Below are 19584 nucleotides of genomic sequence, written 5' to 3'. Positions count from 1 at the left end.
AACATATCCACTTCCTTTGATGGCAACACTGTTATACAATAAGCATGGACCTTCGGCAATAACACAACTGTTCAGATGCTTTTCATAAAACCTCCAGGTTCAGTTAGTGAATTTCAGGAAAGCTACTGCATTATAAACACTGCAATACTGAGCTTTATCATATAATCAGTTTGGATCAGGATAAAAAGTTACATTGCCCTTGAATGTTTAGCCTAGCCTGGTATACTTTCCACCATCCTCTGTTGGGGTATATTCCTCACATGTCAACTATTCTGCTTTGCAACCTCAACAGATTGCACAATGGTTAATACCACATACTCATACCAGCTGACTTTTATCTCCTTGGTGTGTCAGAGCAATCAGTCATAAAGACATCTGATTCAGATGATCCACTGAACAGAAAAATGTAGGGATGTGTGATACAGTCAAATATCATACAAATCTTATTATAACTGTTGAAGGGCTTTAATTCAAATGCAGTGCTTTCCCATTGGTTAACATTATACGATTTTAGCTGCCACAATGAACAACTTTATGCATTTCAAAGCACAATAATCTACCGGTGAAAGCTATGATGCCTCTTGTGAATACATATCAGCCATGATATTGACAGGGTTGACCACTGAATATATCCATGTGCATGTGAGTGAGATGGTGTGGGTGGGGGGTGGGTGGCAGTTTCTCTCTGCAGATGCAGTTAGCTGGTGATGTCATCAGATAGCCCGCATTCTAGCGGGGAGTCATCTCTCTCACATTTACACACACGCATAAAATATACCAGGACCATGTATCTGAAGCTGCATGCTAACAGCAAATCATAATTGGGAATTATAGATCTTATTGATAGTTATATTTTTATTTATCATATCGTCTCTGATGCCAGCTGAACCTGAACTGACAGAAGGCTTGAAATCAATGTTTTCTCTGACTGGTGACACAGACTTGAATACCAAAAGTGACGCTTGTAAAAAAGCTCAACTAACTAACTATAAACTGTTAAAGATAAAAGACAAGAAGAGAAGGCTATTGATTTTTTTCAATTCTTAACAGATGTTTATATATTAAACGGAAGAAAAAATATCTTTCGGGGAATTCTCAGAAATCCTCCTTTTCATCTCAGCAGCTAGAGAGGTGTGTTGGTTTCTGTGTTTGATTGACAGCAGAGTGAAGGTGTTACACCATAGTAAACACAAGACAAAGTAAATAAACTTGTGCTGCAGTCAACATGTCACGGGGACACAGCATGTTGTTAACAGTGATTGTGAAGAGTAAGAACCATGTCAGCATCTAACTGAACCAAAATGACATCTGCAGGTACGTTTACATGCTGTTTAATGTGCTGCAGCTGAGCAGCTCATTACTGATGTAAACAGCAGTGCACATTTCCCCAGTGAATGTTTGTTTTGTAGCCTGTTCAATTAGCGGAGGTGCAGTACAAGACGTGTGTTAATGTTTATAAGTTAAATAAGGAGTCTTTAGCAGGAAAGTTAATGTGGGTTATTGTTAAAAGTCTGTGGCTCTTTTGTATCAGGCTGTTGTCTTGCTCAGTGTGAGTCTGCTCTGCCTATGACAGAACAATGACATCAGTACTTATTGCCAGATTTGATTGGCTATATATGTATACATGTGTATGCTGTAAAAGACAAATAATAAATGCAACTTCATTTCAGTTTCCAGGAACTAAAAGGGTGCTTTAGTCTGTTGTTGTCTTCGTTTCTACGTCGTCTTAAGATCCACGAGGATTAGGCAAATGAGTAAGCTGACATACTGTATGAAGAAGCAACTGGCTATTTTTGCATGACATTTTTGTGCACGATGATGTAATGTAAATCTGCCATTTGCTTGTCTTTGCTTCATCTCTGTCTTCTGTAATTTATGTTGATGTTTCAAAGGACAATGAAAAACAAGCAAACTGGTTTGCAGCTGAAGATTTATAAAAACGATGGCTGAAATTAAATGCTGTGAGTATTAAACCAATCAAAAATGTTCAGTGCCACCATTCCCAAGCCCTTGTACTTTTTGAAAGCACTACCCCCTGAGCAGGAACTTTTTTGACCTTCATTTAGACCCTGGGCCCTGTTATGGAAACACATTAAGTTCATCCAAAATGTTCCTAGTCCCTGGGGCTTTAAATACAGTACTTGTATTCTTGCCGATGTGTTTATAAAAAATGTCAAAATGGGATGAATGTAATCTGGGGGGCAAAAACATGAAAATATGAGAAACATTTTTAAGCTCTGTTTTGGTAAACAGAGCTTAGGGGTCATAAAGGGAGACAAATACTGTAGAGGAAAGGGCAAATAACTTTACATAAACACTGTGCTGCTTTGACAGTTATAATATAAACATTTAATCACACTGAGTAAGAATGGAAATGAGCTAATTAGATGGTGGCTAGACTGCTGAATCATGCACGCATACACGCACGCACACACGCACACACACACACACACACACACACACACACACACACACACACACACACACACACACAAGCACAAACCAAATGCCCTTAAACAAAAGTCAGTCATGATTCAAAGCATTAATCTGAAGAAGGAGCTGGTGATTACTGGAAGTTGAGTATTTTCTTTCAACATTTGAATATTTTTGAGCCCACAGCTTGATACAAGCAGGGAGCAAAATAGTAAAATGAAGACATTTTTCAACATGAGTATCATTAAACCGGTGACTGACTCTTCCAGGTTGCAAATGAGTTACAACCAGAGGATATGAAGAAAAAAAAAGTAGGGTAGAATGCAATGCAACGACAGAGAGGGAATGACAGAAAGCCATATAAATGGATGGATAGACAGATGAAAAGATAAATGGATCAAAGGCAGAGTGAAATGGATAGGGAACAGAGAAGCGCAAGCTGATAATGATTCATGTGAGACAGTGAAGAGAGGAATAAGGGGACAGATGAAAACTGCAGTGTACAGCAAGACGGCTAATAATACAGACAGAGGAGACTGCAGAAAGAGACAGCTAAGTAACTCCTACAGCTTCTGTAATATCGATTTCATCCACGGTCTGAGGGAGTTGGGAGCGGCAGTCAGGCCTGGATGACAGCACATTAGCTCACAGTGGGGGAAGTGGCCGGACTGGACACAACCTGACTCCGGTTAATGTCACAACCAGCTGAGACGAGAATGGACTGAGGTTGCAATAATGGTTTTATTCGCTTTCCACGGCTGGCGAGAGGAGAGCGAGAGGGAGGCTGAATAGCTGAGTGAATCCCTCGCAATCCACACTTGTAGTTTTTGTGATCTCCATCTCTGTTGCTGACCGTCTTTTATAACCTGCTGCACCTGTTTCTCATCCAGCCCCCCATCCCTCTCCATCTGCCTCTCACACACAGAGAACATGGTAAGAAGACTGAGCAAGGCAATAGCTGGAAAGATGTTAAAAAACAAAGATGTGGACTTTATTCTCTGAATGATCCAGTATGTGCGCATTGAACGTTCAGGGCCCCTTGCACTTTGTGTGTTAGCACATGTGTGTGTGCTTCCTGTGAAGTGTGCCCAGACACATTCCTCACTGTGGTGGTTTATGTAAAACCCTGGCGCTGGCACATAGCCAACACTGACCTCTGTTATACTGCTGCAGCCCTGCTAAAACTAATTTGTCACCTTTTTGAACATCAGGGTCTGGCAAAGAGCTGGACATACATGCACTTTGGGTTTATGTGGGAGGCTACAGGAAACAGAAAGAAACGGATATTGCTGCCATACAAGTTACATATCTTTATGCTGCAACACTGGATTTTGGAGATCAGGTTGGAATAATCATCAGAGAGTGTTGCATGATGATAAAAAAAAAAAATGAAGAGCAGCAAAATTTAAACAGCTGCTGGTGAGGAATACGTTACTTTCACTTTATGATCACTGCTTGTGATGTCAAAACAGTAAAATAGGTACAATGTTGCAAGTACATGCAACCACACATCCCTTCCTAAAATTATCATGTTTATATGCAGCAATAACCCATACAATATCTCTCGGAAATAAAGTATTACCCTACACACTGTGATTCATGAAAACCCATCATCACCTCTCGCTACACACACTAACACACCAGAACACACAGGCACACACGACAATCTCTCTTCACTGCACACAACCCCTCATTTACAAGTCTGCCGAGCATGAAATAAAGCTTTTCAATCACAGACTGCTTGTTCATAACACACTCATAATGAGAGCAATCCATTTTACTGGCAGCTTGCAGTCAGTGCCCTGTAAAGTGAGGCAAAATGCAAAGTGTTCGTCCAAGAAATAAGGTTTTTACCGCAGGTTATTTCTTTTTAATTATTGTATTTTTAATCTAGGATTCAGAGCAGCAAAATGAAGAAGAAAGGTAGCTCTCTGTGACACATCTGTCACACACAAGGTGATGACTGCGGCAAGAGGAGATCAACTGTGCACATGACAGGTAGTGGATCATTTAGACGTAAGCAATGCAGGAGCGCGCATGCCATGACACACACGCACAGAAACACACACACAAACATGTGCACTTATGCTCTCTTTCTCTGTGCAGATTAAGTGATGGAGACATCTTGTGCATACATCCATCACAGGAACAATGACAGCACATCATGTGGAGTATTTTGTCTTCGTCCTGGCTTGACATCACATAATGCATGATATACAATAATGCCCTCGCTTGTCAGCTATGCAACTTTAAGTGTAAGAGTAGAACCTTTTGTCATAGTGGTAATTTACATTGTCACTGTGCTATATATTTAGGCAGTTGGTGATGTTCTTGGATGATTTGTCCCTCCTACTGTAGCTCTTTTCCATTTAATAAATATGCAATAAAGTGTGGAGAGCTATAAAGGGTATTAAGCTAATGTATTTTTCTCTTCTCATCTTGCTAAGGGAATCAGGCAAAAAAGAAAAGGACTTGAAGACAAACTGATGCTAGTTTTTTCCCATAATTGTGCAAAAACTTAAGCCATCAGCTATCATTCATAGTTCAATCATGGACATTAAATGTACTGTCAAATTTTAACTATGGCTTGCCCAATTTTTTACCAAACTTAGTCTGCTCAGTGAAGGCAGTGACTTGTCCAATTGTGCACTCAAAGCTCAAAGGTCAGCCAACCGTTTTGGTTTCGCCGTGATATTCTATTAAAACACATAACCACAGAATAAAGATGTGAAGACACAAAATTGTAGCTTCCATTCAAATTAAAAACACAGAATGACTGAGCCTACACATGGGACTGAATGGTTTCATGCTTGGCTTTAAATCATTTCCCAGTCTATGTTTTTACAAAGCTCGATCACTGTGAGAATATTTCACATGCAGCTAGAGCAGTGAGTGCGCTGCCTTTCCACTCTTCTGCATGAATTTAGAAAGCAAACAGACAGAGAGGCAGCTACACAGATCTACTCTGCTCAAGCCTTCTTCTTGTCCCTCCACAAGGATTGTTCCCCTAAATCCTTAAATTCACATCACTGTGTAGCACAGGCAGTACAACAGCACAACACGCAGAAAGTGTGCCAATCCATTTCCTTTTGCCCTGGCTGGAAACACTCACATGCTGATCTGAATACACTACTACAGAACAGATTGTGTTTGTGCCTTGCACCAATTCTTCACACCACAGACTGAAAACATCCTACATCCTTTAGGATCCAAACTGGGTTACAGACTTGTTTCTAGAGGGCTTTAATGAGATGCAATGGGGAATGAATGCACTAAGTTTAGATCAGAATGGAAAAATCTTATAAACCCCTGACCAAGATTGCAACACGTTCGAATAGACACAATTTCTTTACCTACAAACCCCAACTCATAAACCCAAAATGAACACAACTGCATATTTGTGCCGTCTTTCAACAGCTCGTCAGAACAGACGGCCTTGGTGCACTCACTGTGCCAATCCCTTTGCTTCCAATCCTTTCGACCACAGGCTAGACTGTACATGGTGCATCTGCACAGCCTGGCACACCGCATGATGCCAATCCTCTGGCTCATAACCTCATAACCTCAAACTCGGAGCAATTACAAGCTAGACTGTATGTGTAGTACAGCAGAAAATACCAGGCCTACTACATAATTTTGCAGAAATACTACAGTACAATTCCCTTGGTTGTAGCTGATAACACACATTCCTCCTGCCAGTGAGGATAACTGTGGTAAGATCCAAAGATTCAGAGCAGTAGTCACTATGAAATGCATTTTATACGATTGATTTGCACCCAGCAGCACTTGACCATTCAGCAGTATTTTATAGTACAGATACAACCAATGCATTCTCATTATTTATTTGTAATCACAGCTGTATAAATGTAAGCTCTTTTAGAATTTATGCGAAGATTTAGAGCGCATGTGACTATGATGGATTTCAGATGGCTCTTTCATAGTCAGCTCTGGGTCAGAGCCCAGTATGTGAACCTTACTATGAGTTTGAGTGAAAGGAGACAACTGGGAGGCATTTGTCACACTGCTCAGCTTCGTTTGGCTCAGTTGGGCCTAACTTGGACCGGCTCTGAATGTGGGGAGCTTTTGGAAACAGCGCAGGATCAGAGGAAATACGAGCGGATTGGTATAGTCATTACTGTGCTAGAGTTAAAATGTGTGTGCATTAGTCTGATGTCACCCTGTGTGTGTATATGCACGTGTCTTTGCAGGCATAACTTTGTAACTTTGTGTTCTTATGCATGCCGGCTTTTGTGTGTGTGCCTGAGTTCTAACCTGTGTTTCACTGAAAAGCAGCATGACTGGCACCCTTTGCAGGGCTCTAAGAATAGTGCTCCCTTGGAGAAAGGGATGTGCCACTTTATCAGTTTTATGGGTAAAACTTAACAGAACCCAGGCAGAAAGCAGGGCACAGTAGGCCGCAGTAGATCCTCCAGGGAATTCACTTCAGCACAACACAAAATCGATACCTCACTCTGAGAAAAGTAACACCAGGGTATTCCAGGAAACTTCCAGCTCCAAATGTCTACCACCACTGACACATAGTCTACAATAACGTCAGCGAGCTCTTCTGTGTTCTGGTGTTGTTGAAATTTTAATGTGTCAGCTCTTTGAGGCAGAGAAAAGTCACAAATATCCAAATCACCAGGGAGTTTTAAACAAGCCAATACCAGCTCTTTGAGTTGCACTTAAAGTTCAAACAAAAAAATACTAAGCAGTCTAAAGCACTCAAATCAAACTTACTAAACTGTATATTTTCACAGTTTAATGTTGATCTACAACTGGGATTCTTTAGCTATTTCACCTAAGACACTTAAATGACCACTTTAGCTTTTAGCTCTGTAACCACAGCTTGTTTTTATCTACTTAGAGTATCCACTGTCATTGTGTATCTGCCATAAAAAGATGCTATGTTGTGTACTTTTTCTGCTTAACCCCCTAGTGTGTACAGATATCAGGCTGCCATTGCCCTACATGTTGTTGTGGGCAATATGAGTGTTGAGCTGGTCTATATGGTGAGCTGTTACAAGCAGCTTGTTTGTCATGTCCCCTGTGTGACAACCCCGACTAGAATAACAGCAAGCGTACGTTGCCCCAGTGCAACAGGGGGATTAGATAAACAACTTAGAGCTCCATCTCTTTCTTGTTGTGCCTCTTCTATATTTCTATATCTTTTTCTCTCTCTTCTACTCCCTTTCATTTATTTATTTTCCAAAGTGTTTGGTCTCACACAGTCTTTCTGCCCCACTCTCAGATACAAAGCCACTTCTAGCAGCCTCTACTCTACTCTAGTTGTGTGACCTTCAGCTGGAGCTGGCAGGGGGCCTGGGGACTGTGGTGAGCTCAACTTTCATCGGGTTTCTCATATTGTTGTTACAGTGTGGCTTACAGTAAAAATAACACTTTGCTCCTACCGCAACCCCTCGACCTGGATATAACCCCTAAGCACAGCAAAAAAGGGTATGAATAAGTCATAACAAATGGGAAGGGTAGGAAACAAAAACTGATCTCATGGTGGAGCTCTGGCACTGTGCTTAAATGTTCATGTAACTGCAGTGTGACGCCGTCAGACAAAACAATGCTGTCCCACTACTGAAGAACTGCTATTATAGGTTTCTTCCTGCAATTTGTTTAACCTAAGCAGAGTTTATCATAAGCTCCCAAGGCACAAGCTGATGTCTTGTTTTTATCTGACCAGCGCTCCCATACTCCAAAATACAATACACAAAGATATAAAACTGAAAGGAACAAATCTTAACATTTGAGATACAGAAATAAAGAATATTTGGCATTCATTTCAATTAATCAACCAGTATAATCAATCAATCAATCAATCAATCAATCAATCAATCAATCAATCAATCAATCAATCAATCAATCAATCATTTCAGCACTAGCTATGATCACTTCTCCAAACACAAAGTCTTGCTCAAACTGAAATGTCAGCATTGGATACATGATGATGTATGCAATGAGTACTTCTACTAGAGCACAATAAATGTTTTTATTAGGGCCCAAGCAGGGAACCTGCAAGGACCCTATTGTTTTTGTAGTGAGCATTTTTTGTCCCAAATGATCGCATTTTTCACTGCCTGAACATACCCCAAAACTCATCAAACTTGGAATATATGTCACATCTGCCGAAAAATTGTATAATCTGTTGTCGTTGTGAATTTCCATCACTAGGTGGCGCTGTAATCAAGGAAAGTGCGTTTTGGCTTATAACTCCCACATACTCATACCGTTTTTTTTCGCTACCTCGCCAAATGTCGCAAACCTACTTTTTCCAACTCCTCCCAGCCAATTTCACCAATTTCCATGAAACTTTGCTCACAGCATCTGTGGACCCTCCTGACAAAAAGTTATTGAAAGAATTTTGATATTCCAAACAATACTCAACTTATTAAATAACAACTTCCTGCAGATTTACCTCAAAACAGGAAGTGTTGCATATCTCCACATTGGTTCGTCCGAATGACATGAAACTCAGGATACTACTTCCCCATGAGCCCCTAAGGCTCTGTGCAAAATCCTGATGACCACTAGGTGGCACTCTTTAAATTGAAGTATTTTATATCTCCACATCGGTTGGTCGGATTAACACAAACTTGGTACACTCATTGCCAATGCCCTCCTCAGGACATCTCTTGAAGCTTTTACCAATCCGCCACTAGGTGGCGCTCTGGTGGCAGTTTCATTAGGGCCCCAGCAGATAACCTGCGATGTCTCTATTGTTCAAAAACCATATATCCACACGTTCCCTGAATTCTGCTGAATCTCCTGACCTACTTTTTCAAACTCCTCCCACCAAATTTCTCCCATTTGCACCAAACTTTGCATACAGCATCTGTGGACCCTCCTGACAAAAATGTATTAAAAGAATTGTGATAGTCCAAAGAACGCCCAAAATATAAAACAACAATTTCCTGCTAATTGTGGTCAAACACACAGTCTTCCATATCTTCACAAAATGCAGTCCCATTAACACTTACGTTTTTTTGTGTTCCATGGCCGGATGAAGGTTTGTGAAAAATTTAGTGCAACTCGGCAAATAGTGGCCGCTTTTATTGCTAAATGACGAAAAAACAGCTTGACTGCCTTCACTTTTGATTCCTCAACGGAAGTTGTTGCATGCCCCGACAGCAGCATGCCCCGGCAGCAGCAAGTAGCGACAGCAGCACACCGCGACAGCAGCATGCCCCGACGTGCATGGACTGCAAGGGCCCGTTCATCGCTGCTTGCAGCTTTAATTTAAAATGTTTGAGCACATATCTACCAAGATTTACATACTTTTACAAGCCCAGTCGCCTGAATGAAATGCTGGCATCATACATTTCTGAAAACCAAGGACACATAAAATTTGCACGTGTCATTCCTCTCATATCAACATTTCTACAATATATGACACATCATATCGTATCACATATAATTCAGATTACATGGATATAAACTTGCAAGTCAGAAGGTGACACATTTGTTAACGCAAAACAACTGGAATTCTTTTTTAAAAAAGAGACCACTGTTTGAGATGGCATTTCAATATTTGTAAGCTGAACCACTGGATATTTTTATTGAGACGTCAGGACATTGTTAAGTCTTGTTAGTGATAACAAAACCAAATGTATATGATGAGACGTCAGGAACAAGACCATAAGCAAAGCATTGTCACAACATAAAACTGAAAATTAAAGAAAGAAATGTAAAGTTTCAACTTATCCATGGTTTACATTGCCATGATGTATTCCAGTGATTGGGTTCCTCACAACAGAACAATATAACCTTAATGTTACTGTTCCCCTAATTGAGCGTGACACAATAAAACTTTAAGTGAAACCTACATCCTACAGATTAAGAATGTACAACTCATCATACAGGGCAGGCAACAGAAAGCTTTGTAAATCATGTTCACATCATTTAAGACTACAAACCCTAAATATAGCTCTTATTTAGTAGTGTATAAAAAGCTAAGGGGCAATGCTGAGACAAACAATGGTCAGCAGTCTTGTGCGAAGAGCACAATCAAAGCAGTTTCAATGCTATATAATAAACTACTGTGTTGACATCTGTGCTCACAATTCTGCAGAGCTACACATAACACCAAATACATTTCTGAATTTACACTTTTAGTGCCGCGACTTGCATGTGTAGTAAAAGCACTTACAGTGATATCATTTAGAAGATGAAGTGAACACACAAAAACACACACAACCTGGAGACAGCCAAGGGCTGAACGCATGCGGTGCAAATAAGAAAATGCATGTGTTGTTTGTGTGTGTAGTTGCTTCATTTGTAATCTGTTTAGGGTTGTAATAAACCTTGATGAAATCTAAGTACTGTATGTGTTCTTATTCTGTCGCTACAGCTGTTTCTCTATTCCTTTCACACCTCAGTGAGCGTGGATAACAACCTCACTTCTGTGTACAATTTACAAATCTCCTCTATTCCCTTTTTGGTTTTTGTTTCTCATCTCTAATGGGACATCCTACCACCCTGCATGTCTCTGTATTCTCCCCTGCCTCTGTTGACTCTATTGACTTCTGATATACTTAGTGTTCCCCTAGGCCTCACTATTGGCAACACTCTATGTCACATGCCGATACTTAATGCTCTTTTTTTTTTTGTCCCCACACACTGCAACACTGCTAGATTTAAAAGGATGAGAACATGGAGTCAATGCTACACCAACAGCACATCTGACAGGAACAAGGCCTTTTGGGCATGTCACTGTCAGGAACCAAGGACTGAAGCAGGAGCCCTTTGATCGGAAGCACTTGTCTTGTCATTATCAACTCTATTCAATATCTACCTAGCTTTCAAACAGAAGGAATGTCGTAACAATGCCTCCAAGGGTCCATAAAAGATGGTGCAGCTACAGTGTCTGTATAGTAAGTTTAGAGTCTGCAACAGAGAGTTTGCAACAAAATTTGATTGGTCATCTAATGGATGACATGTTTTCAATGTCAATCAGGACACTATGAAAGTATTGTGCTTTGATACTAGTTTTTTTTTTAGTTTTTACTATCAAAGTGAAAGGTCCTATATAAGGACAAAAGGTTTAACTGACCCCAAGTGAAAACACCGATCAACTGATTGCACAGTAACAGTCACAAGTAATAAAGATTATGTCCCAGGTCTTGTTTTAAATTAACCTCAGCCAGAAGCAGTCTCCCTGAGCTTGCCTTGTTGTGATCTTATTCTGCAGTGCTCTCCTCATGACAAATAGCATTATTTCTCCTGATCACCTCACAGCAGTCACCTCTTCAGACATCTGCATTCATTACTCCTGTAGGCACCAAATCTTGCCGACTGAGCAAAACACATTTACATTTTTATTGAGAGTGGTAGTTGGATCATATTGTCTTCTAGCTACCAAGTATTTGGTTGAGCTGTCACAATTCTCCGAATCCACAAACTGATCTGACATTTGATTTTAAGGTCATGATTCGATTCGACAATTCTTTTCAGCACTGACAGCTACGCCATTGTTAGAATCGAATCTTGATTTGTAAAGAACAACAGGACATTGGTTTAATGCCCTTTATACACAGTCATTTACATTTTCTAATGCTATGCAGCTATACAGCAACACTCAAGCAACTTTTCTTCCATCTACATCCTATTGCAACTAAAACACCTTTGTGTCTATGTAGCACAACACAAGCTGAGCACAATGACCCATAAACTGAACTGAAAAGAGGACTGCTTACGCATGAGTGGTGGCCTTTTGTGTCCTCTTCACTTCCTAGAAGTGTCCCCAGAATTATGTCAAACATATGACACACACACACAGAGATACTGTAAATTAGCGGTATGCGTCACCATTTACGTGGACTGAATGTTAATTTAATTAATTTACCTCACATACATACAAGAGGGTCACACATTTTCTGAATTCAATCTGTTGCAACACTTATTATTATTATTAAATATAATGTGTCAAAAATTATTCCGAAAAATGTCACTATCAAAGAGCAACAAAAGTCACAGTTCAGCCTCAGCAACATGACTGAAAAAAATTACCAGGGTTTTGTATAACTCCATACAAGTTGCCACAAAGTCAAATGAAACCTCAATCTCACACACTGACACAGCCTTGATGAAAACCGAACATTATATACTTCAACACCTGTATTATTTACTGTGAGGCTTTGTATTAGTTTGCACTGTATAGTGATGTCTTATTTTGTCCTCTAGGGAATTGCAATAATGCAGCTGCATTGCACAAGATGTTTAAAAAGTAGGACTTTCTTGTAACAATGTGCATTTGTTTTGCATTCTACTTTGTGTCCAGGAAACAACAAGAGCATAAGCAGAGGGTTAGTTACAGTTCATTATTAAGTCCTCCGATAATTCACGACCCTGTCAACTCACGGACAGAGGCTATAGATATACTATTGTCGCCAAGTTTGTTGGCCCTTGGATTACTGATTAGCTGCCAAATAGATCACAGATGAAAACAGTAAAAGTTGCATGTTTTTCTCTAAAACATGCTCAAATGTATCTCTGTAATACAGAGAGTTGTGGTTTCTACAAATGCATACAAATGTTCAGATGCTTAACAAATAACAGTCATTCAGTAACTTACTATAATGCAAAACTGCAGTTGAGTTTAGAAAGCTGCAGGCTATGATTTAGTCATTTTTATTAGGGAGGCAATTCCCTCCTCTCTCCCTAAACTCTACAGTTAACAAAGAGGAGATTTTTCTAATTTGCATTATAAAGAGTCTTTTTAATCACTTTCACAAGCCTAGTTTGAAACAAAACAGAGTAATTTGTGAAGATACTACAATATTTTCATTTAAAACATCTGCGTTTATTACTTAAGGTTCTACTTTGCAAAGACTGCCTGGTTCACATTGTTTAAAAAACACAAAGAAATGCAACACATGAAGAATATCTAAGCTATCTGCACAAACAAAATATTATAAGAGGTAATGAGGTTCTCCATCATTTACATAAAATTATCTTTAAAGATTTAAAAGCATTTTCTTAAATATCCCTCAACCAAATGTAGGTTAATCGTGTTTTTTACTGCACACATTCTAGTTGTACACTTTATGTGATGCTGTCTTAGTACTTTGATAGGAATCAAAATAAACAAGAACATGAGAGAATACATTTATGATAGAGAATACTACCTGAGAGTCTGATCAGGGTTTTCCCAGCCTGGGCATACTGCCAGCTGTGGTTATCCAGCACTGCCATCATAAACCAAAACCAGCTCTGAGCCGTCCCGATCAATCTAGGCCTACACTTGACCCTACACAGGTCTACAGCAGGTATCACCCTACCAGCTTTCTAACCAAACCATTGTTGTATGGCGTGGAGGCAACTGAACAACCGCCTCGCCATATACTGGCCAACGCCCTGCCACCCACTGAGCCGCAGAAAACCAACGGCACTGCCAGCTCCTCTTTGCCTTCACCAACTGGCTTTTTTTGGGCCGTTTCCCCTCTTGTCACTAACCCCTCCCCAAAACAAGATTTAGTGACAAGAGCTGCTTTGCATTAAACAGTTTCTCCCCTGTGTGGCTGGCTAGCTACTCACAGGGAAAAAAAAGTTAAGCCAGCCAAACAGTTGTCGCGGGTGGATTTGCGGGTGAAATAGGCTTTAATAATGATTGGTTGTAATCTTCTCTCTGACTAATACTCAGACTCTGTTGGTGACTGTGAGCTTTTGCACAGGAGCACTTAAGGACCCTTAATGTAAATAATGTCCTCCTTATCATCTTTACAAGTGTATTTTTCAAGAGTATAGTGACTATTTATGTAACTTATGAGATACACACAGAAATAATGTCAATTCTCAAGCAAATTCATCTTTTTTTCTTTAAATAAGCAACAGAAGTTTGTTATGTGAATTGCAACAAGTCCTGAATTGTTAGTCCTGTGATACAATATTTTAAGAATTGTTTTTAAAAAGCTGATGCCAAACTAATACCAAACAATATATTTATTGATGCCGACATGTATTAATAATCAGATCATTAACTTATAATCATGTGTTAAGTGCTTATATTTAAACCTTTATGCCATCTTGACGTCAGTAAACACTCAATGTTCATGTGTGCATAAATTCATTGAGACCAAATTATGTAAGTGCTTTATGTGCGTGGCTAAATTTGATCCAAATACTCATGCATATCCACTTTCATAAAACAGTGGCTTAATTGGGAGCCAGCAATCTTTTGAACCGAGGAAATGAAACAAAGAGCTTATTCACTGTTTACTCCTAGAGAGAAATTAAGTTTCTTTGTTGTCTCTCAAATGAAAGAGTCAAGAAGGGGGATTACCATTATTTTTCCAAATTGTGAGGAAAGCTCTGATAAGCTCTAAAAATGGGTTTTACGAGACATGGAGCTCAAAAAGCAAGGCCAAAATAAGTCACAATCCAGCAACTAAGACTTCAGTGATAAACAAGCATCAACACTCAAGCTGCAGCAAATTCATTATCTTGATATGAAACTGTTGGCACAATGGACAGGCTACAATATATTATGTGCAGGCATTTTACACAAAAATCCAATCAAAAAATGTCTAACAAACAGACATTTTTCTATTCCCATTTTTATTTACTATCCCCCTCTACAGAATTTTCTGGGATCACCTACCAGTTTTGTTAGGTGTCTGACATGGTTCCACAGTCAGCCGACCCCTTCTGTCCCTGAAAAAGCCCATGTAGAACCGCAACAACATGGCCAGACTAGCCATGTTCTGTGTCACAGATAACAATACAAAGTGTAACGACGTGACACAAAGGAGCTTCCAAAACAGCTATCCTACTGTTATTCAATCTCCAAGATGACGGTGTAAAAAATGTTCCCTGGTTTTGGAAAGCGGATTAAATAGTTATTATTCAAGCAAAAGAGAGCTAATTGTGTTACATCAATGGTGTTCATGTATTGTCTAAGTTTGTGTGAGAGCTGATAGCCTTCTCTTGTCTCTGGGAGTTCAAAGCATGGTCTGTCCTGCTGTATGTGTATGCAAGCGGGCCAGGTCACATATCTGAATGATCCCGTTGGAATAAATAACTGGGAGGGATTGTCACCTCTCAGAATGAGTGCACGGGTCAGCTTTAACAGAGATATACAAACAGATGAATGAGTGTGTAGAAGGTCAGGTCTTTGAAGCGGTAGATGCCTTGTTAGTTTGTTGTGCAACGGCATAACATATAACGTGTTATAATAACCTTTAACAAATAGATAGCCTCACCAATTCTAAAAATACGAAAATGAAAAAGAAAAAGCTGAGAAAGTCAAGATAACACGTTTGGATTGGAACCAAACTTCGATGCAACATGTAAAATATGACCAGAATTCGAATTTAACTTTAAAAATATAGGAGGCAGCATATCACCAGAGTATCTGACAACTTGCTCACTATACACTCTGTTCTAGCTATCTTTGGCTGTAGCCTTGAAGCAACAGGGCAACAGGACTCAGCTAAACCAGGCACAGCAGCTTCCCAGTGAACCTAGCTGGACACTAGACTGGGAATGAACACAGCCTTCAAGCCTGGCAAAGGGTTATTTCGACAACAGGGGATGTGGTATAGAGGTGATTTACAGCGGCTCTGACCAGTAGTATGACTCTGGGGATGGCAAGAGACAGGAGAGAGGCTAAGCAGCAGAGAAGCAAGAGAGAGTTGGGTGAAAACACTGTATAGAGCCAGAATATTTTCACATCTTACTTGGTGAGTTGAGGATTTATTCAGTCAAATCAGAGGTGATTGTGGAGAGACAAACCAAGACAGCTTTGGTGAGTTTATTTCGTCTATGTTGAATTTGAATTAGTTGTGTTTTATGATGAATTAATAAGGCAATTTAGCTCATCCCATTTCTGGAAAAGAAAAAACTTGAATTCAGAAGATGTAAGCTTGTATTTTCTCTTAAATAAGGAAAATAGGCGTAAAAACAATTCCTTTCTTGACATTTTGTAGGTTTATTTTGTTGTTTTATATGAACTTGCCACTGGTATGCATTCCCCGGCTGAAACTAAGGGAGCTTGCAGACTATTGGTCCTTAAGGTACAAAGTGGTATTTTGAGACAACAAGTGCTGTTTCTTCACATTCTGTCGACTCAGTTTTTTCGAATGTTTGTTTCTGTGTTTGCTGGGGAGGGCATTACCCTCTGAGCCCCATTTACCCCGTTATACCCAGGCATTGCTGACCTTTATTTGTTTTTCCATTGTCATTTATTTCCTACTCTATACTTCATTTTGGATTTTCTAACTCTTTTCATTACAGCCTGTCTCTGTGACCTCCCTACACTGACTCACTGTTGCATGTTACACTGTTACTGTAGTAGAGAGAGAGACAGGGAGGACAAGAGCAGCAAGGCCACAAGAGAAGTCGTGAGTGTGAGAGGGATGGACCCTATAAAAAAGCATAAAAGCCCTTTTCAGCTTTGAGCGTCCATGTGCATCTGTCTGCTTGTAAGCCCATAACAGTATACAGTACAAACTCGCTGGGCAGCCAGCTGAGTCGCATCAACACATCAATGAAGAAGAGAGGAGGACTCTTTGTACGGCTCAGGGAACACCATTCATCAGCTTCCTCTATCCAAACCGAGCTCCGATTGTTCCGCTGCACAACAAAACCAAGCCAATAAACCACAGTGCACCAAATAACACTTGACAGGCAGGGTGCAGAAGGGAGAGAGGAAGAGAGATAGTGCGTGCTTCTGTGGTCCACTGTGTTACTAACTGCCTCAGAAGAAAAGAGGACAGAGAAGGAAGGAGGGAAGGAGAGAAAGTGCTGGAGACAACATCATATCAGCTATCCTTCATTCATTTTAGACAGTTGTGGCCCAGAGCAGATGGAACTTCAACTGATGATGTCAGACAGTGGTCTGAGACGTGGAGATGTGTTTCCATCCTCTAGAGATATTTCAAGTTTCAGAGAATCATGAACAACGGCTAAAGAATAAATAGCCAAAATATCACAAAATGCTTTACTGCTTGGCCGAGGTCCAGAAGTAAGCATTTAAAAAAGTGTAGAAATAACAAGTTGATTTGTTGATTTGAGCACATTGTGGTGCTTCTCGTAGGCTAGCTAGACCAAGCATTTATATCATGCAGCCACTCAGCCACCCAATATAGAAATAAAAAGGGCTGGGGTGTCATGGAGTCAAGGCAAGGTGCCCTTACCACAGGTCACCATCTCTTCATAAACATTATGAACATCACAGGATACACGCAGAATAGAGGCTACCATTCATTAAAAACAAACAGATGCATCTTATGTGGAAAGCAGCAATTAAAAGGAAATTATTGTCACACCGGCTGCTTTTACTCATAAAAAGGTAGTTGGTAAAAACATGCATTGATTCATATTTATTTGCCCAAAAGTTCCAAATTCACTTCAAACCTGTACAACATTTGAAAGAAAGGAAGAGAAAAAGAGAAAAGCCTCACAATAACACAAAATCTAAGGCACTCAACTTTTTGCTGAAACACTGTCCACCACAAAAGGAGAAAATACTGCATGTAAACACGTATCCAAAAAGTGTGTCTCTGAGTGGGACAACACATAAAGGAACATCACACCATTTCACAGCAGAAGTGTCAGGTTAGCCAAATCATGACCTCAGCTGACAGCGGCACTAACAGAACAACAGCTGAGCTCTGATAATAGGATTATTTACTCCTACAAACCTCAGGGACAAACCATAAAATTAACACATGATTAACTTACAAAGCAGCCATTAACAGAAATACTTGTATGAAGATAAAATAGCTTACAGTAGGCTCGGTAAAAGACATCTATGTTAAACAACAGAAAAACATACATAAAAGAGATGCTTGAAATAACCCAGGACTGACACAGTGTCTGTTCTTTTCTGGTCAGCTGCCCTTTAAATAAAAAGGAAAGAATAAACAAAACCTGAAATAAACATGCGAACTCATTCAGAACTGTAAAATGGTGCTTAGCAACGTCACAGTCAGACTCGCTATAATTTCTTTTTATAAACAGTATCTGTAATGAAGGCCTCTAACAGTGTTGAATGATAAACAGGAAATCCAACTCAGTGGCTTCTGTCTAAACAGATCCAGCAAACACACCAAAACTGTTATAACTACGAGCCCAATTGTCTTAAGTGTGAATGTATGTGTGTGTGTGTGTGTGTGTGTGTGTGTGTGCGCACCGGCGGGGCTTACAGCTTGCTAAAAGCAGGATAGTTCCTGTTTACAAGCTCTGCCAGCCAGAGCCAGTTCCCAGAGGAAGACACACACACACACACACACACACACACACACACACACACACACACACACACACACACACACACACACACACACACACACACACACACACACACACACACACACCTTTGGTAGTTTTGTACATTGTTGTTTTATTACGTGAGTGTCCAGAGAGAGTTTGTGTGGATTGTTCCTACATATGCATCATTTCTCCTCTCCTGTCATCCTTTGCTACTCTAATCTATTTCCTGTTGTCCTCCTCCCTCTCGCCGTCATTCTCATATTCTCCTCATCCATGTCTTCACCTCATCTGCTCTATTCTGTTTCTTACCCCTCACTCCTCTCTGTCTCTGGTCATTCCCAATCCTATCCTCCCTCGTCTCATCGCTCCTCCCTGCCTGCCTCCCTGTCACTCCATTCCTCTGTGAATAGATTTTCACTAGACTTGTCCTCAACAAAGACCAGACAGTGTCCTGTTGAGTACACACACAGCAGACAGGGAACTACAGGCTATGGCTCCATAGCCAGGAGGCAGCGAGTGGATCCCATGGCTATCCACTGTTATTACAGCCCTGAAAACAACTGGCTTATGCAAACAGGGAGCCACGGGACTATCAGATGGAATATCTGACTTACATGCATGGATACACACATGCCTGCACAAACACCCTGATAGAGTGGCCAGTGGTGGTTACATGTTTGCCCTATGCTCTGACCATGATGACACTGAAACCTTACATTCTCTGGAAAAGTGCCTACAATTGCATTGTGCACAAAATTATGTTTTGCAGAGCCAAGATAACAATTTAATGAAGTAAATAAGCTGTGCTTAGTGGTGGGAGCATGTTTGCAACTTGCCACTTGATTTACAACAGTGTTTCTACAGAGGGAAATATTTCACACCAATTTAAACTGTTCCAAATCTAATCTCATCTAGTTATTTTCATAATTT

General features: G+C 40.2%; 1 protein-coding gene across 1 annotated transcript in view; it reads right to left on the bottom strand.

Annotated features, from left to right (window-relative positions):
* triob (trio Rho guanine nucleotide exchange factor b) overlaps window positions 1-19584 on the bottom strand; it is a 119607-nt gene that overhangs the window by 75615 nt on the left and 24408 nt on the right.

Source organism: Pagrus pagrus (genome assembly GCF_965226575.1).
Source record: "Pagrus pagrus genome assembly, chromosome: 7".
Classification (NCBI taxonomy): domain Eukaryota; kingdom Metazoa; phylum Chordata; class Actinopteri; order Spariformes; family Sparidae; genus Pagrus; species Pagrus pagrus.
This window is presented reverse-complemented; position numbering and strand designations above follow the sequence as displayed.